Source organism: Muscardinus avellanarius, assembly GCF_963383645.1.
Source record: "Muscardinus avellanarius genome assembly, chromosome: 16".
Classification (NCBI taxonomy): Eukaryota; Metazoa; Chordata; class Mammalia; order Rodentia; family Gliridae; genus Muscardinus; species Muscardinus avellanarius.
In genome coordinates, this window is record NC_137802.1 from 57,343,002 (window position 1) to 57,367,577 (window position 24,576).

The following is a 24,576-nucleotide window of genomic DNA, read 5'->3' on the forward strand; positions in this document are numbered from 1 at the left end:
AAAAGAATAAAATATGGGGCTGGGGGTGTAGCTTGGAGGTAGAATGCCCTGGGTTCCATCCCCAGTACCGCTAAAAAAGAGAGCAGCTTGGACAGACCTCTTCCCTTTTAGTGTTGTGCGTTTTCATGCTCCTCAGCCCTGGAGCAGAATTTTCTCATCTTGGAACATGGAGATTATTATTATTAATGGAGATGAACTCAGAGCATTCTACCCCAGGCCCCTTTTTAATTTTTTTTAAAATACGGTCTCGCTGAGTTGCTGAGGCTGGCCTCAAACTTGTAATCCTACTGTCTCAGCCTCCCAAGTACTTGGATGATAGGCGCACGCCACTGCACCCTGCTCCAAATTTTTTCCCCCTGCTAAATGAAGTTGTTAGGGCTGCAACCGTGTTTGCTCTGTGGATTCCCGTGAGTGGGTGGGTGGAGGACCCTGGGCACCTCCTGTGTTGGGCACGGAGTGGACCCTGCGCTGGCAAGTGGTGGACTCGCTCCTCGCGCTCGGGTGCTGTCAGGGCGCTGGCCTCTGCTCTGCCAGTGGGAGAATGCCAAACCCTCCTGGGACTGGTGGGGAAGGGAGGACCCAGCTCCATTCTAGAAGCACCCTGAGTTTGGGCTGTGCAGACAGACGAAAGCAGCTTAGCCGAAGATGGCAAATCCTCACATCCCTTGCAGATCATAGGACTGGGAGCGAGGAGGCCAAAGAGGAGGGCCTTGGAGGCAGTCCCCACGCAGCCAGGGGCCCCAGGATGCACCACACCAACAGGGCAGGTCCCGAGGGGGATCACAAGTTTCCAGAAAGCAGCCTGGTGCTCCGAGGCCTGTTCAAGCTGCCCACACCACCGTGGTAGGCTGGGGTTTGCAGGTGTGGCTGCCAACCGTGTTTCAGGGCCAGAGGGTGGCTAGTGGAGCCTTGCAGGGGCCGTGGGGGCTTCACGGGTTGGAGCCTTCAGGGTGCTCCGATACCTGCTGAAAATCCCAGCTGGCAGAAACTGGAAGAGCTCAGTGAACCTTTCTGGTCCAGCACCTCACTGCAGATTTGGGGAAGATTCCCCAAGGCAGAACTTATTTAAAAAAAAAAAAAAAGGCAAACTTGTTTTAAAAAAATTACCATCATGGAAAGTCCCCGGAAACAATAAACTTTTTATTAGAGCTTCATAGTGTTTTTATTTGATTGCTGAGGGTGGGAGAACATTGACTTCTTTGCATTTAGGGTCTCCAAATGCCTCAGTCCTGCTCTTAGCCCAGAGATCCCACGCGGCTTTCCCAAGGTGGCTCGGGAAATGGAGAGGTAGACCTGGGGCTGGGCTCCAGCATCCTGACTCCCGATTCAGCGCTCTGCACTGCAATGACCTGTTGCATAATACTGAATAACTGGACTGTCTTCTCTTTTATGAAATTTCCATTTGGTCCTCTGCTACCGGCCAGTTAGTGGGGATGATGTCGGTCTTCTGGGACATCCAGTGGACAGATTTTCCTCCAGGTTTCTGGCTGCTGCCCCAACCCAGCCCAAAGCGCAACACTCCAGAGCCAGGGGCGGTGACACGGTGTGTGTGGGGGGGGTCGCACAGAGTTAAGAGCTGGGGCCCGCCCCCCCCCCCGTCCCCCCTGCTCCACCGGCGGGAGGGGGGGTCCTCCCGGGCGGGCGGGGAAGTAGCGGACACTTGGCGGCTGGGAACCTTGGCAGGAGGGCGGCGGGGCTGGCGGGGCGGCCACCTGGGCCCGCAGGCGCCCTCGCACCCGGGTCCCGCCACGCGGTGAACTTCGCGGAAAGTTTTGCCGTCGCTGCCGCCCGCGCCGACGGGGCCGTGACGCAGCGTCTGGGGCTCGGGGCGGCCCGGGCAAAGGGGGAGGCGAGGCGGGAGACGCCGGGGAGCCCACGGGCGAGCGCGGGGTCCTCCCGGGCCGCGCGGACCCCTCCCCTCCCGGGCCGCGTCCCCAGACCGCGCGCCTCCCCTCCCTCCTCCTCCCTCCTCCCCTCCCTCCTCCTCCCTCCTCCCCTCCCTCCTCCCCAGCCTCCCCCCGCGGCCCGCTCCCCTGCCCCTCTGCCCCGCCAGCCCTCCTCCCGGCCGCGCTCCTCCCTCCGCCGCCCGCCCGCCCTCCGCCCGGCCAGCCTCTTCCCTCCTCCCCGGAGGCATCACTTCGTCCCAGCCCGGAGGAGAGCGGCCCGCGCGGCCGCCCAGCCCAGCCCAGGGCCCCGCCGCGGGATGGCGCCCCGGCCCGGCCACCTGCTCCGCTGCGTGCTGCTGCTGGGGGGCCTGCGCCTCGGCCGGCCCGCGCCCGCCGCCCCGGGTAAGGACGGCCCCGCCGCCGCGGCGTGTGCGAGTGTGACCGGGTTTTTAAAACTCGTGTCGGCGTCGCGGAGCGCGGGGGAGGAGAGGAGGAGGGGAGGAGGAGCGCCGGAGGGGAGGACCTGAGTGGAAGCAGATGTGGCGGCGGCGGGGGAGGGGAGCGCGGGCGGGGACCCCGGCCACCCTGCGCCTGCCTCTGCCCGCGGGGCCCTGGCCTTCCTCCTCCCGGGCTGTTTCTATTTTCCTTTCCACACTCGGCCCTCAAGGACAGCGTGGGGCACGCGGCATCGCGGCGCTGCAGTCGAGCTGCGTGGGGCAGTTGGGTGCCGTCAGGAGCGAGGACAGACGGGGCGGGCGCGGGGAGACTGTGCAGCCCCGCTGGGCCCCTCCAGTGTGGACATCTTGAGCCCTAAGAGCTGCTTAAGATGCAAAAACTCGACCGGCAGAAACCCGGCCAGCTGCACAAACCCCCAAATTGTACCCTGTTCTTCCTGCTGCGTTTTCAAGGGGTGACAGCGAAGTGTGGGGACAGACAGATTCCCCTCCAAGACTCTCCGGCAAAGATGGGCTCCTTGCAGACTGGCGGGAGTAAAGCTGCTGCCGATCCCGCTCTAGGTTTAATTCAGGGCTGGGGTGACTGAAAGGGACCAGTCAGGACCGTGAATGTAGCTCTGTGCAAGGATCAGACACCCCCGGCGAGCCTGAGGCCTCTGCCCAGCGGGAAGTGACCCACACTCACCCCAGGAAGAGCCCCTTGCATTCCAGACCCACCTGGGACTGCAGGCTGGACAAACAAAGCCGGCAGCGCCTGCCCACCACGGGCAGGCCTCCCTGCGCCACTGCCGAGCTGCGGGGAGGAGGGCAGGAGAATGGCCATGCTGGAGCCCCTGCCCATGTCCAACCAGGCCCAAAGTAGCGGCCAGAGTGCTGACTTGGAGCTTTTGACAAGAGGGCGCAGGAGGTGCCTGGGGAGGGGCCCAGTGGGGAGGACAAGGAGGCCTGGAGTGGGCCACGCAGGGCCATGATGGATGGAAGGAAGGAGGCCCAGGCCTGGAGGGGTGCGGGGGTGGAGGACTGTCCCCCTGCCCCCGCCCTGCCAACTTCCATTGATCCCTCCTCTAGGCTGAATTCCCTGATCTCCGTCTTAGGTGGGCACTGGGAGGAAGCCCCTGCAGCACAGGCCCAGGAAATGCCTGTGGGAGCGGGCTTTGCTTGGCAGGCCGGCCGGGTGAAGGGTGCCCTGGGGAGGGGCCTGTGGGCGGCTTCCAGGCCACCCACAGGAAGTGCAGTGGGCTTGGAGGCTGGGCACTGCATCCCCCTTGGGGCTGGGGGTGGCAGGAACGCTGTGCGGAGTGGCAGAAGGCTGGTTCTCTCCGCCCCTGCGAGTGCCCCACAAAGCTCACTGGAAGTCACTGGAAGGCGGCGTTTAGTTAATTGGTGTATTACTGCATTTTTGGAGCGGTCACTGTTTGCTCAGCGCTTGGCCAAGTACTTGGGGAGGAAGGAAGGTAGAGGAGAGAGAGGGATGCATCCCCAGGGAAAATGGAATCCTATGGGAGAGAGGCAAAGCACGTAACAGGGCGTGTGTGGGGTCCGGTGCCATGCTAAACTTCTTGTCAGCAACTGATTGCTTCTTCCTGGTAATAACCCAGGAGGTAGGTGGTGTCAGATCCATTTTGCAGAGGGGGTAATGGAGGCCCGGAGGGGTCTGGTGACTTACTTGAGTTACACATCCCATAAGTGAAAGGCTGGGGCTGGGGCTGGGGTGCTTAACATCTGGAGGCTGGAGGCAGAACCCAGCTGCCTGCAGTCCCAGGGAGGGGGCCTCCTGGAGAGAGGCTGGGTGGACCAGTTTGCTAAGCAGGGAGAGAAGCAGAGGGGAGCCTCCGGTGGGCTGGGCCCTCCTGGGCATGATGAGCTTGCTGAGCCCTTGGGGGGAAGCTGGCTAGGTGCCTGGGAGGCCAAAATGGGGAAGCCACTTGCAGGCTGGCTGCAGAGCCCTGGAGAGGTGCTGGGGTTTGGGGAGCAGAGGGATGAGGTGCAGGTTGGAACTTGCTCTCCCGTTGGTGGAGGGAGGAGACCCCAGGAGGAAAACTTCCTCTAGAGCCCTCGGGTCCTTGCCCTTGTTCCAGAGTCAGCCAGATCAACCCTGGGAGTCAGAGTTCAGAGCTTCTTTTTTCCCCCAAACTCAGTCTTCCTCGCTTCCACTGCTGGCCCTCCGCCAGCTGCGAGGGCCCGGGGGCCTGCCATGTGGTGCTTATGCTAGGTCCTCATTCTCCAGGGGCTCACCTGGGCAAGGTGAGGGGACAGGGAGGGGAGCCTGGGGTTTGGTGCCCATGTGCTGAGACCAGAGAAGTCCTGGCCCTCCGGTGCCCACATGGTACTGTGCCTTGGCCAGATGCGATGGGAGCTCCTTGAGCTTCCCAAGAGAATCTATATGTGAATTCGCCATTAGTTTTTTGGGGGGTGTTGGAGATCAAGCCCAGGTGCATTCTACTTCCAAGCAACACTCCCAGCCCTATTTTATTTTTTAATTTTGAAAACAGGGTCTTTGCTACAGCGCTGAGGTGCTCGCTAAGTTGCTAAGGCTGGCTTCGAACCCACAGTCCCCCTGTCTCAGCCTCCCAACCCCTGGGATCACGGGTGTGCGCTGCTGCACCTAGCTTGAATTTCTGCACTGAGGAGGAGGGATGGAGTGACAGCAGCCGCCTGTTATCTATGTGCTGGGCACTGTGCCAACTGCTTCACAGGCGGCAGCTCCTCGCATCTCCACCCCGCGAGGGCGTTTACTGCCCTTTTACACACCCTGCAAGACTAAAGATGAGAGTAACCAGGTGATTCGCTGGAGACCACACCACCAGGCAGTGGTAAAAGGAGCCAGGGGCACAGAGGCTGAGCCTTGGCACCAGAGCCGGCAGGAGTCTCCTCCAGCCAAGCGCTGCAGGTGCGTCAGGGTGGGCTGGGAGAGTCCCCAGAGCTGCGGGCCCCCTGGACACCTCTCATGGGCCTTCCTGTGTCTCTGGACTGAGGGGGTCCCTGTTACAGTGCCGGAGTTCCTGGTTTTCCTAGGTCCCAGGGTCTAAGAGGCAGGACCAGGACCCCCAGTGTCCTGGGGTCTCTGAGGTGCCCGCCCAAGGAGTCCATAAGCAAGTGCTGAGTGACTAAAGGTGCCCCAGCCTGGCACCCCAGCTTCCCCGAGGTCAGAGACTCTTCATTCATTCATTCAGCGAAAACAGAAATGCCCAAGGCTTGTTCTTTGTTTGAGCCTGACCCCCACATAGCTCCAGCTGGGGTCCCTGGTTTTGGAGGGCCCCCACATTGCTGACCACGTTGGTCAGTTCCTGACTGGGGAGGGCCCTTCTGCGTAACTGGGTCCTATAAATCTGGGTGGGGGGCCTTTGCAGTGGTGACACAGCTCTTGGGGCGCACCCTGGGCGCCTGCACTATGAGGCCTGACCGAGGAGGAGCGGGCCCAACACCGGAGATGGGCTCCTTTCCTGCCCATGCCCATCTTCTCCTGGGGACCCTCTGTCCCTTTCCCCAAGGCCTTTGGCACTGCACCCCTGCTGTGCAGGCCCCCACCTGCTTGGCTGGACCCTGCTTTCTGGCCCCAGCCCCTCCAGAAGAAGGCTGTGAACAGCCGGGTGGTGCACACTTGGGAGGCTGAGACAGGACGATCACACTGGTTTGAGAAAAGCCTCAGCAAGTAACAAGATGCCCATCAACCTCATTTCAAAATAAAAAAAATAAGCCGGGCGTGGTGGCGCACGCTTGTAATCCCCGCGCTTGGGAGGTGGAGACAGGAGGATCACACTGGTTCAAAGCCAGCCCTGCTGGCTTAAGAGACCCTGTTTCCAAAAAAAAAAAGTATAAAATAGGTCTGGGAGTGTAGCCCAGAGGCAGAAGGGCTTCCAGGAACCCCAGTACGACAAGAAGAAAGAAAGAAAGAAAGAAAGAAAGAAAGAAAGAAAGAAAGAAAGAAAGAAAGAGAAAAATAAATAAAAAGTAATTACTTAAAAAAACAAAAAAATAGGCCGGGCGTGGTGGCGCACGCTTGTAATCCCCGCGCTTGGGAGGCAGAGACAGGAGGATCGTGCAGGTTTGAAGCCAGCCGCGCGCGCTGGCTTAGGAGACCCTGTTTCCAAAAAATGTAAAAATAGGTCTGGGAGTGTAGCCCGGAGGTAGAAGGGCTTCCAGGAACCCCAGTACCACCAAAATAATAATAATAATAATAATAATAATAATAATAATAATAATAAGTAAAAAGCCAGGGATGTAGCTCAGAGGTTGAATACCTCTGGGTTCAGTTCTAGTAGTATAAAAAAAAAAATAGAAGAGGAAGCTGGGCGTGGTTTCGCACACTTGTAATCCCAGCATTCGGGAGGCTGAGACAGGAGGATCACAGTTGATGGCCAGCCTCAGCTACTTAGTGAGGCCCTCTGTAACTTAGACCCTGTTTCAAAATAAAGAATAAAAAGTAGGGCAGTGGATGTAGCTTGGAGGTCAGATGCCTTTGGGGTCCATCCCCAGACACACACACACACACACACACACACACACACACACACACACACACACAGAGGGAAGGAAGGAAAAGGAGGAGAGGAGGAGGCTGTGAACCCGCAGCCATGTCCTAGGTCCCTGGGTCCCGGCACCCCGCCCCCACCCAGTGGCGCCCCCCAGCCGTGCGGGCTGCGCCCTGCCTGGGAGCCCAGCCCCCTCCCAGTCTACCTTGGATCCTGCCTCCAAGTCTCAAGGATTCTGAGCACGCCCCTCTATTCCTTTTGGACTCAAGGGACACTAGCACCCAGCCATCGCCTACAGTGGCAAATCCCAGCACCGGGAGGCGGGTCCTCTTTTTCTCTCCGCGGGGCTCACCTGGAAGCCTCCCCCTCACCTGCAGACCAGGCGGGAGGGGCCGCTGCGCTCCCTCCTCTCGGGTGCGTGTGAAGGCGATTCTGAGCCCGGGATGGATGCCTCTCACCAGCTGTGCGACCTCAGGCTGAGGCTCCAGCGACTTCATTTGTCAGATGGAAACAATAATTCCTCCCTTATTGTGAGAACTGCATACAGATGAGACGCGTCCTGTACCTTACTGAGCACCAAACAGAGAATAATAATAGTGAATTATCGCTTTTATTATTATTAAGAAGAGAAAACCTAGCTGGGCGTGGTGGCGCACGCTTGTAATCCCAGCACTCCGGAGGCTGAGACCGGAGGATCGCGGTTCGCAGCCAGCCTCAGCTACTTCGTGAGGCCCTCTGCAACTCAGTGAGATCCTGTTTCAAAATAAGGAATAAAATATTGGGCGGGGGGTGTAACTTGGAGGTCAAATGCCCCTGGGTTCCATCCCCAGACCTGAAAAAAAAAAAAGAGAGAGAGAAAACTTGATGAACAGTGGACTCGAAAATGATAAAACATAGTCCTCAATATTTTTTAACAAAGGGGTATTCCACCTCTGAGCTACACCCCTAGACCTTTTTATTTTGAAACAGGGCCTTGCTAAATTGCTGAGGCTGACTTTGAACATGTGATCCTCCCGTCTCAGCTCCCAATTATTGGAATTACAGGCGTCTACCACCACACCCAGCTAACCTATTACTTTTTTTTTTTTTTTTTTTAGCGATACTGGGGATTGAGCCCAGGTGCCTTCTACCTTTGAATGACACCCCCCAGAACCCTGCTTTTTTGTGGTGCTGGGAATTGAACCCAGGGGCATTCAACCTCTGAGCTACATCCCCAGCCCTATTTTATTTTTTATTTCAGAAACAGGGTCTAAGTTGCTGACAGCCTCACTATGTTACTGAGACTGCTTCCTTCCTTCCTTCCTTTCTCTCTCTCTCTCTTTCTTTCTTTTTCTTTGTGTGGTACTAGGGATGGAACCCAGGGGCATTCTATACCCCTAATCCTCTTTCATTCTTTTATTTTGAAACAGGGTCTAAATTGCTGAGGCTGGCTGTGAACCTGTGATTCTCCTGGCTCAGCCTCCCAAGTACTGGGTTTAAAAATGTGCATCACCATGCCTGATTTACCAATTACTTTTTGATGCTAACTTATGTATATGTCTCAGAGTAATCATACCTTTTCTGAAAGTAAATCTTAAGAAAAAATCCCACCCTCTTCCTGACCCCTCACACCTCCCAGCCACCGCCACCTCCCTTCCGTCCTCTTTGTCACTGACGCCCAGTGCCACCCTCTCTTAGGGTGGGCCCAGGAGCTCTTTAGAGCTAAACTCAAGGTTTGCCAGCACACAGCCGCCTCCTGCCCTGGGCGCCTCGCCCTGCTGCCTGCTGCTTCCCTGAGGCCAGGGCAATTAGGCTCCTAATTACTAAATATGGTGGCCTTTCTCAGACCTCATCTCCACAGTGCAGATGCTATTGACAGCCTCAGTTGTAATGACGCGTGCTCAGCTCAGTTCGTACAGAAGTAACGTGTAAAGAACATGGGCTGCGGGTGTCGCTTAGTGGTACAGCCTGGTCTCGCACGTGTGAAGCCCTGACCACGACGATGACTACTACTACTTCTATTCCTCCTCCTCCTCCTCCTCCTCCTCCTCCTCCTCCTCCTCCTCCTCCTCCTCCTCCTTCTCTTTCATCATTGCAGTTCTGGGGATTGAACCCAGGGGCATTCTACCTCTGAGCTACACCCCCAGTCCTATTTTTTATTCTTTATTTGGAAACAGGGTCTAAGTTGTAGAGGGCCTCACCAAAAAGCTGAGGCTGGCCTCAAACCTGGGTCTTCCTGTCTCAGCCTCAGCCTGCCAAGTACTAGGATTACAAGTGTGTACCACCGTGCCAGGATTCTGAGTTCCATCTTCAGCAACACACACACACACACACACACAGAGTAAATAAATTAATTAGCCCGGCTTGGTGGCACACACGTGTAATCTCAGCATTCGAGAGGCTGGGACCGGAGGATTGCGGTTTGCAGACAGCCTCAGCTACTTAGTGAGGCCCTCTGCAACTTAGTGAGACCCTGTTTCAAAATAAAGAATAAAAAATAGGGCTGGGGGTGTAGCTTGGAGGTCGAATGCCCCTGGGTTCCATCCCCAGGGAAAAAAATTAATTAAAGATTTTAAAATGTGCCATCACCCCCCAACCCATACCCATGCAGTGGCCACAAGCACTAGCCTGTGGTGTGACCTTGCATTCATGTGTATGCACACACACAAATACCCACTAAATGTTCTGTGAGAGTATTTGTTTTATAGTAAGTATTCTTAGAGATCTTTCCACGACAGGCTACAGACCTGTTTCATTCTTCTGAACTGTTCTTGGTATTCCATAAATGGAATAGCCGGGCGTGGTGGCGCACGCTTGTGATCCCAGCATTCAGGAGGCTGAGACCGGAGGACCGCGGTTCACGGACAGCCTCAGCTACTTAGTGAGGCCCTCTGCAACTCAGTGAGACTCAGTTTCAAAATAAAAAATAAAAAAATAGGGCAGGGGGTGTAGCTCAGAGGTCGAATGCCTCTGGGTTCCATCCCTAGACCCACAAAAAATACATACATACATACATACATACATACATACATACATAAATGGAATAAATTCTTCCACAGAAGAATTTACTGTGCTGTTTTGTTTTTGTTTTTGTATTTTTGTGGGACTGGGGGTTGAACCCAGGGACATTCTACCTCTGACCTATACACCCTCAGCCTTATTTTATTTTTTATTTTGGAATTTATTTTAGAATTTCACTAAGTGGCTGAGGAGCTCACTAAACTGCTGAAGCCGGCCTCTAACTTGTAATCCTCCTGTCTCAGTCTCCCAAGTACTGGGATTGCAGGCGTGTGCCACCGTGGGCTACTACTGTGGTTTTTGTTTTGTTTCTGCAGTTCTGGGGATGGAACCCAGGGGCACTCTACCTACACCCTCCACACTTTTTACTTTGTATTTATTTTGTTTTATTTTATTTGTGGTACTGGGGTTCCTGGAAACCCTTCTACCTCCAGGCTACACTCCCAGACCTATTTTATATTTTTGTTTGGAAACAGGGTCTCTTAAGCCAGCGCGCAGCTGGCTTCGAACCTGCGCGATCCTCCTGTCTCCGCCTCCCAAGTGCGGGGATTGCAAGCGTGCGCCACCACGCCTGGCTTACTTTGTATTTTAAAGACAAGGCCTCCCTAAACTGCCCAGGTTGTCCTCAAACTTGTGATCCTCCTGCCTCAATCTCCCAAGCTGCAAAGATTACAGTTAGGCACCCCCTTTCCCGGCTGATGGCATTTTGGAAGACCCTCCATCCTCAGTCCAGAGCTGCACTGGCTGCCTGACTTGTGATCTCGCGAGGCAGCTTGATAAATTGGGAACCTGCTGGATTTAAAAGGAGAGGCCTTCTGTGGTTGGCCTCTTCCCTTTATTTCAACCCCTTGAAGTTAGTGTCCTGAGGAGCCTCCTGCTGTGCTCCTGGGAAGCCTCCCCTTCTCCCCAGCTGAGCCAGCTTCCCACAGGCCTCTGGGCCTGGCTGCACCTGAGGTGTCCAGTTGCCCTCAGCTGGGATTTTGACGCTGCCATCCCCTGGTGGGACCGCTTCCAGCCTGGCAGAGGTTTTTCTTTTTCTTTTTTCTTTTTTTGCAGGTCTGGGGATGGAACCCAGGAGCATCCGACCTCCGAGATACACCCCTGCCCTATTTTTATTCTCTATTTTAAAACAGGGTCTCATTAAGTTGCGGAGGGCCTCACTAAGTAGCTGAGGCTGTCAGTGAACCACGATCCTCCAGTCTCAGCCTCCCGAATGCTGGGATTACAAGCGTGCGCCACCACGCCCGGCTTTCTGGCAGAGGAGTTTCTGTTTCTGGGGCTGGAACGCAAACCCAGGGCCTCCAGTGTGCGTGCTCAGCCTGAGCTACGCCCCGTCTCTAGGCAGGGCCATTAGTTCCTGCACAGGTTCAACACTTTCAATAAAATGGCGTTTAGTAAAAATTTATCAAGATGGCTGGGCGTGGTGGGCACGCTTGTAATCCCCGCGCTTGGGAGGCGGAGACAGGAGGATCGCGCAGGTTCGAAGCCAGCCGTGCTGGCTTAAGAGAACTTGTTTCCAAAAAATATATAAAAAATAGGTCTGGGAGTGTAGCCCATGGGAGTGTAGCCCAGAGGTAGAAGGGCTTCCAGGAACCCCAGTACCACCAAAAAAAAAAAAAAATTATCAAGATGAAAAAAGAAAGCAAACTGTTCCAAAGAACTTTTCTTTCTTTGTTTTTAACAGAAAGGCAGAAAGGAGAGTTGACCTTTCGCGTTTCAGATGGTGTCTCAATCATGGAAACCATATGGCATTGAATTAAAATAAACAGTAAGAAGTCCAATGGGCCAGAATAAATTCTGAAAGTAGACTTAAACTGTTAAAATAACTTAATGTGAGACATTAAAACAAGACTCTACTGGAAAAAGAAATCTTTACATTTATTTATTTGTTTGTGGTACTAGAGATTGAACCCAGGGGCATTCTATCTCTGAGCTATACCTCCAGCCCTATTTTATTTATTTTTAATTTTTTGGTGCTGGAAGTTGAACACAGAGGCATTCTACCTCTGAGCTACACCCCCAGCCCTGTTTCATCTTTTTTTATTTTGAAACAGGGTTTCACTAAGTTGCCTAGGGCCTCACTGATTTGCTGAGGCTGGCCTTGAGCCTGTAATCCTCCTGTCTCAGCCTCCCAAGTATTGGGATTACAGGTATGTGCTACCACACTCAGATTCTTATTTTGAAATAGGATCTTGCTAGGTTACTGAGCGTTGCTGAGGCTGTTCTCAAACCGGTGATCCTCCTGTCTCAGCCTCCCAAATACTGGGATTACAGACATATATTACCACATCCAGCAGAATTTTTTTTTTTTTTTTTTTTTTTTGCGGGTCTGGGGATGGAACCCAGGGGCATTTGACCTCCGAGCTACACCCCCTGCCCTATTTTTTATTCTTTATTTTGAAAACAGGTCTCACCGAGTTGCAAAGGGCCTCACTAAGTAGCTGAGGCTGTCCGCAATCTCTGGTCTCAGCCTCCCGAATGCTGGGATTACAAGCGTGCGCCACCACGTCCCGCTCCAAGTTTTTCTTTTAAATGTTATTGAGATAAGTGGATTGCAATTAGAAAACCTGGAGGGTGGATTGTGGTTCAGTGCTAAAGCACAAACTTGGTATGTGTGAGGCCCTGGGTTCAACCCTCAGGACTCCCACCAAGAAAAAAAAGAAAAAGAGAAATTTAGTTTCCATTTATAGCTGATTGCACTTGAAGAAATTCAGATGGAAAGTTGTCACGTAGAAGGCGCACAGACACTAGAAATCAAAGAAATTAGCTTTCTTTAAATACTTAAACCAGTAGCAGCAGAAAACCCAATCTTGTCAGAGCTCTTAGGAAACCAGGAGGTATGATCAGAAACCGTAAATTACTTCCGTTTTTCAAGTTTCAGTCTCTTGAACAATACGTAACAAACTAGAACTGGAAGACTCCATAGCCTTTGAGTTGCTTTGAGTTGGTAATTCTACTTTTGGCAATTTATAAGGTATTAACCCCACGGGGGGAAAATGTTCACAGAGCTGCTCTCCACAGCAGCCAAACAAATAGGAAACTCAAAGATGCTCTGTTTAAGTGACAGTTCTAACTGACCAATCTGTGGCCAATGTCAGTGCGTGAAATTAAGTCTAAGAAAAGTCTCATGACCCCAAGGCAGCCTTCCAACACCAGGCCCGCACACTGGTCGCAAGCACGTGAAGAGGCCCGCCTCATCTTGGACAGACAGACATTCATCCACTCGGTCAGCTGTTTGCTTTGGTTTGTTTTCTTTCCTGAGCAGTGGCGATGGGCCAGGCACAATGTTCCGTGCCGGCACAGTTCCGTGCCGAGGACACCGTGGCAGACAAGCCAAGGGTCAAGGGTGGTTCCCGTCTTCCTGGAGCTTGTTAGGAGAGCAGTCCTTCCGAAATGTGAAACAGTATAAAAAGTGTCAGATTTCCCCAACTTCATTTTTAGGTTTGATTTTTAAGTTCCCTCAACAGAAGAAGCAATTGATCTGGGTGCGGCGGTCTACCTCTGTAATCCCAGGACTCGGGAGGCCGAGACAGGAGGATCAGAAACTGGAGGTGCATACTTGCAGCTCCAGTACTTGGGGGCTGAGACCTGAGGATTGAAGGAGGTTCCCGGCAGCCTCAGCAACTTAGTGAGACCCCCAAAAAATAGGGCGGGGGGGGTAGTTCAGAGGCTTTGGGTTCAATACCCAATACCACACAGATACACAAAAAGGCAGTTATAGAAATGATATTTTATATCTAACTACTTAATCATGCATCAATTAAAAACAAAGACATTTTTCTATATAGCCAATCATACCCAAGTAATAGGATTGATACTTCATATGTGTGTGGAAGGACACTGCCCAGGAGCACTCCACCTCCAAGCCCTCCCCCAGCCTGTTTCTTTGTTTGTTTGTTTTTGCAGGGTGGAACTCAGGGCCATTCTACCTCCGAGCTACACCCCAGTCACATATATATATATATATATATATATATATATATATATATATATATATATATATTTTTTTTTTTTTTTTTTTTTTTTGCGGGTCTGGGGATGGAACCCAGGGGCATTCTACCTCAAAGCTACACCCCCTGCCCTATTTTTTATTCTCTATTTTGAAACAGGGTCTCACTGAGTTGCGGAGGGCCTCACTAAGTATCTGAGGCTGTCCGCGAACCGCGATCCTCTGGTCTCAGCTTCCCGAATGCTGGGATTACAAGCATGTGCCACCACGCCCGGCTTGTTTAAAGGGGTTCTTTTCTTTTGTCTTTTTGGAACCGGGGATCGAACCCAGAGTGCCATACCTGCAAAGCAGGTGCTTTGCCACTGAGATACATCATGGTTCCTAAAACCTTTTTTTTTTTTTGGTGGTACTGGGGTGGAACCCAGAGGCTTTCTACCTCCGGGCTATACTCCCAGACCTTTTTTATATTTTATTTGGAAACAGGGTCTCACTAAGTTGCTGAAAGCCTCACTAAGTAGCTGAGGCTGGCTTTGAACCTATGCAATCCTCCTGTCTCAGCCTCCTAAGCGCGGGGATTAGAGGATTACAAGCGTGCAGCACCAGGCCAGGCCTCAAACTCTATTTTTTTTTTTTTTTGGTGGTACTGGGGTTCCTGGAAGCCCTTCTACCTCCGGGCTACACTCCCAGACCTATTTTATATTTGGAAACAGGGTCTCTTAAGCCAGCGCAGCTGGCTTCGAACCTGCGTGATCCTCCTGTCTTCCAAGCGTGGGGATTACAAGCGTGCGCCACCATGCTTGGCCCCTCAAACTCTATTTTTGAAAAGGTAACCAGGTGTGGTGGCGCACGCTTGTAATCCCAGCATTCGGGAGGCTGAGACAGGAGGATTGCAGTTCACGGATAGCCTCAGCAACTTCGTGAGGCCCTCCGCAAAATAAAGAATTAAAAATAGGCCAGGGGGTGTAGCTCGGAGGTCGGATGCCCCTGGGTTCCATCCCCAGATCCGCAAAAAAAAAAAAAAAAAAAAAAAAGAAAAGGTAAAAATGTTCCACAGCAGCACCATTCATAATAATAAACTAAAGTAGCTGGGTGTGGTGGTGCACACTTGTAATCCCAGTACTCAGGAGGCTGAGACAGAAGGATCAAGGTTCGCAGCCAGCCTCAGCTACTTAGTGAGGCCCTCTGCACTTTAGTGAGACTGTTTCAAAATAAACCTGGCACGGTGGCGCATGTTTGTAATCCCAGCATTTGGGAGGCTGAGACAGGAGGATCAGTGTTTGTGGCCAGCCTCAACTACTTACTGAGGCCCTCCCCAACTCAGTGAAACTGTTTCAAAATTAAAAAAAAAAAATAGGGATGGGGTGTAGCTTGAAGGTAGAATGCCCCTGGGTTCCATCGCCAGTACCTAAAATAAATAAATAAATAAATAAATAAATAAATAAATAAATAAAAGAATGAAAATTAGGGCTGGGGGTGTAGCTCAGAGATAGAATGCCCCTAGGTTCAATCCCCAGGACTGCAAAAAATAAGTACATAAAGTGCCAGGCATGGTGGCACATGCTGTAATCCCAGTGCTTGGGAGGCTGAGACAGGAGCAGTGCAGGTTCAAAACCAGCCTCAGCAACCTAGTGAGACCCTGTTTTCAAATAAAAAAAGAAAATATAGGTTGGAAGTAGAACACTCCTGAGTTCAATCTCCAGTACCAAAAAAGAAAAAAAAAAAGAAAAAGGAATAAAAAACTGAAAACTCGCCGGGCGCAGTGGTACACGTTTGTAACCCTCGGGGTTGGGAGGCTGAGACAGGTTCGAAGTCAGCCTCGCTGGCTTAAGAGACCCTGTTTCCGAATAAAAAAGTATAAAATAGGTCTGGGAGTGAAGCCCAAAGAAGAAGGGTTTCCAGGATCACCAGTACCACAAAAACAAAAACACCTGAAAACTCTCCCGGCGGCCATGAGCAGTAGGACGGGCGGCTGCGGATCCTCAGAGGAAGGGCAGGCCGACAGCAATGGGACCAGTAACCACAGCTCGTGTGCAGCGAGGCAGGAGCCAGCCCAGCCCAGGTGACCCGCGCGTGCAAAACCCCAGAGGCTGCCGAGTGGAAGCCGCCTTAGTGACCAGCTGGCTCGAGGCCGCCGCCTCCCGCCGCCCTCAGGGACCCTCCTCCTGGGCTCCCGTCCTTATCTGGCACTTAGCAGCCGAGCTCCAGCCAGGGGCCGAGCGCGCCAATTAGTACTCGCTTGCTTGTGGAGAATAGCAGGATACACCATCCTGTAAACACGCGATGATGGTGCGGACGAAGCAGACTGGAATGACCATCGCAGGCGCCAGGGAGTTACGGGATGGGCTTTCCCAAGGATGGATTTTCTCTTCTTTCTCCTTTGTCTTTTCTCCTGCCTCCCTCCTTCTTTTATTTATTTCCTTCTCTCTCTCTCTCTCTCTCGCTCTCCTGTTTTGCTGGAGATTGAACCTAAAGACAGTTTCCCTCTGAGCTACACTCCCAGCCTTATTTTATTTATTTATTTATTTATGTATTTATTTATTTATTTATTTATTTATTTTTGGTGGTATTGGGGTTCCTGGAAACCCTTCTACCGCCGTGCTACACTCCCAGACCGATTTTTATACTTTTTTATTTGGAAACAGGGTCTCTTAAGCCAGCATGGCTGGCTTCAAACCTGCGCGATCCTCCTGCCTCCGCCTCCCAAGCGGGGGATTACAAGCGTGCGCCACCATGCCCAGCTTATTTTATTTCTGAACTTTGAGCCAGGGCCTCACTAGTTTGCTGAGGCTGGCAGTGAGCCTGTGATCCTCCGGTCTCAGCCTTCCAAGACTGGGCTCACAGGCGTGGGCCACCGCCGTGCCTAGCTGGCTCCCTTCTTTAAAAACTCCATAAGGTGGTTTGTGTGATGGGCAAGAAATGGAGAGCTCGCCAACCCTACTGAGCACTGGAAGTCGCCGGTCAGCATTAGTAGGTAATTCCACCTGCCTCATAGTTTAAATCCTCACATTTCTCCTTTAATAGATAACTGAGCCAGAGAGGCTGAGCTCCAGGACCACATAGGAGCCCGAGCACAGGGCCTGCAGTCCAGGTCTGCTGGGTCCCTGCATGGTCATTTGCAAATGTTATTCAAAGTTAGCTATTACAAATAATATATTTACTGGGAGCAGTGGCGCACGCCTGTAATCTCAGTACTTGGGAGGATTGCAGGCTGGAGGACAGATAGCCTCAGCAGGTAGTAAGACTCAACACTGTTTCAAAATAAAAAATAAAATCAGGCTGGGGGTATAGCTCAGAAGTAGAATGGCCCTGGGTTAACTCCTAGTACCACAATAATAATAATATAACTATTAATAACAACAAGCATCTCTGAACTCACCACTCCATCCAAGACAGAGATTGCAATATTTCTATCTACCTGTTTTCTTTTTCCTTTCCACCCAGGCTCTATTCTGAGTTTTGTCTTTCTCCATTCCTTGATGTAAATTTTTAATTTAAGTTGGGCATGGTGGCTAGGATCAGTCGCACATACCTGTAATCCCGGTAACTGGGGAGGCTGAGGCAGGAAGACCACAAATTTGAGGCCACACAGCACATACCTGTAATCCCGGTACTTAGGAGGCGGAGGCTGGAGGTTCAAGGGCAGCCTCAGCGACTTAGTGAGACTCTCGGCAACCTAGAGAGACCCTGTATTTTTTTTTTTTTTTTTTTTAGCGCCTGGGGATGGAACCCAGGGGCATTTGACCTGCGAGCTATAGCCCCTGCCCTATTTTTTTTATTTTTTATTTTGAAACCGGGTCTCACTGAGTTGCAGAGGGCCTCACAAAGTAGTTGAGGCTGTCCGCGAACCGCGATCCTCTGGTCTCAGCCTCCCGAATGCTGGGATTACAAGCATGCGCCACCACGCCTGGCTGAGACCCTGTATTAAAAAAAAATAAAATAAAAAAAAGCTGGGTGTGCCGGGCATGGTGGCGCACGCTTGTAATCACCGCGCTTGGGAGGCAGAGACAGGAGGATCGCGCAGGTTCGAAGCCAGCTGCGCGCGCTGGCTTAGGAGACCCTGTTTCCAAAATGAAAATATAAAAAATAGGTCTGGGAGTGTAGCCCAGAGGTAGAAGGGCTTCCAGGAACCCCAGTACCACCAAAAAAAAAAAAAAAAAAGCTGGGTGTGTAGCTTGGAGATAGAATGCTCCTGGTTCAATCCTCAGTACCACAATAAAATAAAATTTTAAATTTAATAAATTTAAAATTGATAAAGTTTTTAATTCATAGAGTCTAATATAAGCACAGAAAACTGGATACCACAAGTGTACATTGTCATGAATTTTCACAAATGGAACACACACCCGTGTAACCAATGCTTGAATCCAGAAAGGAATACTAGTAGAATTTAAAAGGCTCTTAAGAGCCAGGCATGGTGGCGCATGCTTGTAATCCTAGCACTTGGGAGGCTGAGACAGGAGGATCGCACAGGTTCGAAGCCAGACTCAGCCACTTAGTGAGGCTCTCAGTAACTTAGTGAGACCTTGTTTCCAAATAAAATATAAAAAGAGGTATGGGAGTATAGCCCCGAGGTAGAAAATCCTCTGGATTCCACTTCCAGTACCACAAAATAAAAATAAATAAATAAATAAATAAATAAATGGCTCTTAAGCCTAGCGTGGTGGCGCATGCTTGTAATCCCAGCATTTGGGAGGCTGAGACAGGAGGATCGTGGTTTGCAGACAACCACAGCTACTACTTAGTGAGGCCTTTTGCAATTCAGTGAGACCCTGTTTCAAAAAATAGGGTTTGGGGGTGTAACTTGGAGGTAGAATGCCCTTGGGTTCCATCCCAAGTACCACAAAAATAAATAATTAATTAATTAAAGTGCTCTTAAACATTTTTAAGCCGGACGTGGTGGTGCATGTTTGTAATCCCTGCACTTGGGAGGCTGAGACAGGAGGATCATGCAGGTTCAAAGTTTCCAAATATATAAAAAATAGGTCTGGGAGTGTAGCCCAGAAGTATAAGGCCCCTGGGTTCCATCCCCAGGACCACCAAAAAAAACAAAAACAAAACATTTTTCATAGGCTTAGTATTGCTATTAGTGTGTGTGCGTGTGCGCGCGCGCGTGCGTGCGCGGTACTGGGAGTGGAACCCATGAGCACTCTTACCTCTGAGCTACACCCCCGGCCCTATTTTATTTTTTATTTTGAAGCAGGGCCTCCCCACTAAAGTTGAAGAGTCCGGCCTTTAACCTGTCTCAGCTTCCCAAGTACTGAGATTACAAGCTTACATCTCCGTGTCTGGCTCCACAGGTTTATTTTATACCATTTTTACTATTTTTTCAGTACTGGGGATGGAACCCAGGGCATTCTACCTCTGAGCTACACCCTTAGCCCTTCCTTTCTCTTTCTTTCTTTCTTTCTTTCTTTCTTTCTTTCTTTCTTTCTTTCTTTCTGGTACTGGGGATTGGACCCAGAGGCATTCTACCTACAAGCTACACCCTCAGCCCAATTTTATTTCTCAATTTGAAACAGGGTCTCACTAGGTTGCTGAGACCCTCGCTAAGTTGCCAGGGCTGGATCTGAACCTGCGACCCTCCGGTCTCAGCCTCCCAAGTACTGGGATTACAAGCGTGCGCCACCACTCCTGGCTTCATTATTTCTATTTTGGGAATTGTCTGCTTAAGTCTTTCATTGTCCTAGTGCCTTAGAATCATCACGGCCTCTGTGTTCTCCTCACAGGCTTACAGGACCGTCTTTCTCCTCTGTTGCTCATTTAAAATTTTTCTTTGAGAAGGATCTTTTTTATTTTTCCTCTTCCGCCACACCCTTGGCCTTTGGGCAAGGTCTGCAAAGCAAACCTTTGGGGTCAGACTGGGTTTTCCCTTCTTGGGGTGAAAATCAAACTTTGCTCACCCTCTCCGTGGTCGGCCCCTTGCCCAGACTGGCTCCGCTAGTCCATCTTCCCGCCAGCACCCTCAGCAGCACAGCGCTACATCCACATCCATCCACACCCGTGGCACTACAGCTAGTCAGCTGGGATGGAGCTGCGACTCAACAGAAGTAGACAAGTAGGTGAAGAGATACATAAAAGTGAAAAGGTACAGCGCATGGTGGTGCATGCCTGTAATCCTAGTACTTGGGAGGCTGAGACAGGAGGACCGCAGGTTTGAGGACAGCCTCAGCTACTTAGTGAGCCTGTCCTCCTTCCTTCCTTTTTTCCCTCCTTCTTTTCTTCCTCCCCCTTCCCTCTCTCCCTCCCTTTCTTCGTGTGTGTGTGTGTGTGTGTGTGTGTGTGTGTGTGTGTTTGCAGTACTGGGGATGGAACCCAGGGTCATTCTACCTCTGAGATATATCCACAACCCTATTTTTTATTCTTTTTTTTTTTTTTTTTTTGTGTGTGTGTGTGTGTGGTACTGGGGGGTAGAACCCAGTGGCTTTTTCTACTCCCAGACCTATTTCATACTTTATTTGGAAACAGGGTCCCACTAAGTTGCTGAGAGCCTCACTAAGTAGCTGAGGCTGGCTTCAAACCTGTGTGATCCTCCTGTCTCAGCCTCCCAAGCGCGGGGATTACAAGCGTGGGCCACCATGCCCGGCCTTTTAATTCTTTATTTTAAAACAGGGTTGCAAAGGGCCTCACCAAGTAGCTGAGGCTGTCCGTGAACCGTGTTCTCCTGTCTCAGCCTCCCAAAATGCTGGGATTACAAACATGTGCCACAATGCCCAGCTTATTCCTCTTCATTCTGTACAGGGGATTGAAACCCTTTGAGGACGGATGTGGAGTCCAACACGGGGAGGGAAGGTGGCTTGACCCCATTTGACTTAATACCTCTGGACTCAGCAGGTGTCTTGTGGCTGGAGATTGAACTCAGGGCATCGTGCATGCTGAGCGCTCTACTACTGAGCGCCAGCCCTCGCCCAGCGTTCTGTCGGAGGTCTCTGCTCCCCGGCGCTGGCACCGGGAGGCTGACCTCAGCCACTCTGGGCTCTTCCAGGAGCCGTCTGGCTTATTCCTCCACCCCGTCTCCACTTAAGCGTGGATCTCAGTACCTATGGGCTGTGGTTACACAGGCCAAGTTTGAAGTGAAGGCTGGACACCTCTCCCTCTCCCTCTCCCTCTCCCTCTCCCTCTCCCTCTCCCTCTCCCTCTCCCTCTCCCTCTCCCTCTCCCTCTCCCTCTCCCTCTCCCTCTCCCTCTCCCTCTCCCTCTCCCTCTCCCCTCTCTCTCTCTCTCTCTCTCTCTTACAAGCATGCTAATTGTAGAAAATGTAAAGAGAAGAACATAGAAATGAACAGCTGTGAGTTGGTGGGGACCAGCTAACACTCGGGGCCCCGTGGTTGGACCGCTGTGCGCCGCAGATCCGCCGGGACTCTTGATTACAATCTGGACAGCCTCTCTCCTCCAGATGCTAAATCAGTAGGTCTGAGGTGGGGCTTCGGGGTCCTGCATTGTAAACAAGCTCTCTGGAGGACTTGGACATCTCGTTTAAAATAAGAATGCAAAAGTGCATTTTCAGACATAATTAAAAGGAAAGAGAAGCTCGGCACAGTGGCGCATGCCTATAACCAGGCATGCGTGGGACTCTTAAGAGTCTCTTACTCCAGATGCGGAGATAGGAGGATCTCAAATTGGAGACCAGCTGAGGGAGCTCAGCAAGACCCAGTCTCAAGAAATAAAATGGGCTGGCCTGCAGCTCAGCAGCTGGGCACCTCTGGATTGTGTGTGTGTGAAGGAGGGAGAGAGAGAGAGAGAGAGGGAAGGAGGGAGGGAGGGAGGGAAGGAGAGAGAGGGAGAGAGGGAGAGGGAGAGAGGGAGAGAGGGAGAGAGAGAGAGGGAGAGAGAGAGAGAGAGAGAGAGAGAGACACACACACACACACACACACACACACACACACACACTGACTAAAGGTATTGAACCCAGGGGCACGGTACCTCTGAACTGCACCCCCAGCCCTATTTTATTTGGAAACAGGGTTTCACTAAGTTGCAAGGCTGGACACTAACCAGGGATCATCCTGTCTCAGCCTCCCAAGTACTGGGGTTACAGGTGTGCAGCACCATGTCCGACTGGATTTAATCCTTAGTACTGCAAACAAGATGAAAGGAAGGAAGGAAGGAAAGAATAAGGAAGGAAGGAAGGAAGGAAGGAAGGAAGGAAGGAAGGAAGGAAGGAAGGAAGGAAAAAAACCCCCGAATATTGCACTGTCCATTCACTGTGACTTTTTAAAAGAGCCGGCAATAGGATGTGAACTTCCTTTGGTGTCTAAATACTCCTGGGAGCTAATCCCCGCAGCACAGGGGCGTGTGCGGACATAGTTCAGTTTATTCCGTGAGCGCCGTGTTAGCCCCCCCCCCCCACTGCTGTTACAGGTAATTCTGGGGAGCTAAATCTTGGTGTAAGTTCTCCACTGTTCACTTCTGGGGTCACAGGGTTGTGCTTTTTAAGGCTCTTGACAGATGCTGCCAAGTTCTCCTCCAGAAGGCCGCCCCGCTCCGGCTCCGGCTTCCATGAGTCACCTGGGTGGGACAGTGCGCCTCTGGGTCCGCGCAGCCGCCTGCAGAGCGCTCAGCAGGGAGCCATCTCCACTGTGCCACGAGGACACCCCGGGGCCCAGAGGCTGGGGCCGAGGCTGGGCCCACGCAGAACCTGGAACCGAGTGTGAGCGCCCACGTGCTCTCTTTATTCTTTTTTGATGCTGCTGGGGATTAAACCCAGGGCTGCTCTAACTCCGAGCTACACCCCCAGCCCCTTTTATTTACTTATTTATTTATTTATTATTTTTGTGGGGTTTTTTTTCTCTTTCTTTTCTATTATTTTGTGGGTTGAAACAAGACCTCACTAGGTTGCCGAGAATCTCTCTATTTGCTGAGGCTGTCCTCGAACCTGTGATCCTCCTGTCTCAGTCTTCCAAGTACTGGAATTACGGTCATGCGCTACCATGCCTAGTGATTTATTTATTTATTTTTGGTAGTGCTGGTTGTGGAACCAAGGGGCTTTTCTACTTCCGGGCTACACTCCCAGACCTTTTTTTTTTTATACTTTATTTGGAAACAGGGTCTCACTAAGTTGCTGAGAGCCTCACTAAGTAGCTGAGGCTGGCTTTGAACCTGTGCGATCCTCCTGTCTCAGCCTACCAAGCACGGGGATTACAAGCACGCGCTACCATGCCCAGCTATGCCCAGCGATTTAATTTCTATTCTGAAACCGTATCTCGCTAGGTTACTGTGTGCTGGTCTTGAGCTTGGGATCCCCCATCTCAGCCTTTTAGGTACTGGGATTACAAGTGTGTGTCCCTGTGCACAGCTGAATCTGAGCTATCTTAACCACTCCATTATTATTATTATTATTATTATTATTATTATTGTTATTGTTATTATTGTTTTTTTGGTTGTACTGGGGACTGAACTAAGGATGCTCTACCATTGAGCTATAGCCCTAGCCCTTATTATTTTTGTTTTTTTTATTTTGAGACAGGATTCCTGAGTTGCCCAGGCTAGCCTCCAATTTACAATCCTTCTGCCTCAGCTTCTGGATTACAGAATCAGATTACTGATTACAGGTGTGCCCCATCAGGCCCGGCTAAGTTTTAATTCATATTAGGGAGGAACAGAGATGGTTGTGAGGCCAGTACTTTTTCATATGCTCCTAAAAATGTGCAGGGGGAAAAATCAGAAAAAAGGGCCGAAGGCAGGGGAAAGCGAAGCGAATTGGGGGGAAATTGTCAAAGACGTTCCTCTGGGGCTCAGGTCTGGTGGTCACCGTGTGTCCTGGTGACGTCCAGATGTGGCGGGGGGGGGTGTCCTGCGTGTCAGCCTTTGTGGCTGACCAGAGCAAAGCTAGTCAAGCTCTCCACGGAGCAATGAGGAGGGGTCTGTGGGAAACGCAGCGAGACTTGGTTTCTTTGAAGATCCTAAGATTCCCCATCTACCCTCCACTTCTGTTATATTTATACAAGAAACGCTATAATAATGCAAAATAAAGCCACCCATATTCCCAGCACCTGGCACAACAAATAATTTCATGTTTTTTATTCCCATCTGCTCATGGTCCATGTGTGCCTCTATTTTTATTTTTTATTTATTTATTTATTTTTTTTGGTGGTACTGGGGGTGGAACCCAGAGGCTTTCTACCTCCGGGCTATACTCCCAGACCTTTTTTATATTTTATTTGGAAATAGGGTCTCACTAAGTTGCTGGAAGCCTCACTGAGTAGCTGAGGCTGGCTTCGAACCCATGCGATCCTCCTGTCTCAGCCTCCCAAGTGCGGGGATTACAAGCGTGTGCCACCACGCCCGGCTTGTGCCTCTATTTTTAAAGGAGGTTCTGATCCACGCAGAATACGTGCCCACTGGCCTTCCCACCTTCCCTAGGCCTGCATAGTTCAACATGCATGTATCGAGCACTTGCTGTATGCTCTGAAACTTGTTTCATGGAGAGACAGACCCCTAAAAGAATCTTGTCTGGGAGGCTGAGACAGGAGGATCACAGGTTTGCAGACAGCCTCAGTAAACAAGTAGCGAGGCTCTCAGCAACTTAGTGAGTGAGACCCTGGTTTCCAAATAAAGTATAAAATAAGTCTAGGAGTATAGCCCAGAGGTAGAAAAGGCCCTGGGTTCCACCCTCAGTACTACACACACACACACACAAATTAAATAAATAAATAAAAATTAATTAATTGATTAATTAATTAAAAATAAGATAAGGCTGGGGATGTAACTGAGAGGTAGTATCCCCCTGGGTTCAATCCCTAGTATCACAAAAATAAGTAAGTAAATAAATAAATATAAAAATAAAATAGTGCTGTAGTGTAGCTCCGAGGTAGCCAGGG

At 51.2% G+C, this 24,576-nt stretch overlaps 1 protein-coding gene across 1 annotated transcript in view; it reads left to right on the forward strand.

The window, feature by feature from the left end:
* Positions 1-2,194: 2,194 nt before the first annotated feature.
* Positions 2,195-24,576, forward strand: part of MRC2 (mannose receptor C-type 2) — a gene marked incomplete at its 3' end in the record, with an annotated part of 72,455 nt that continues 50,073 nt past the window's right edge. Inside the window, exon 1 of the mRNA XM_080712331.1 lies at positions 2,195-2,315. The remainder of the gene's footprint in view (positions 2,316-24,576) is intronic.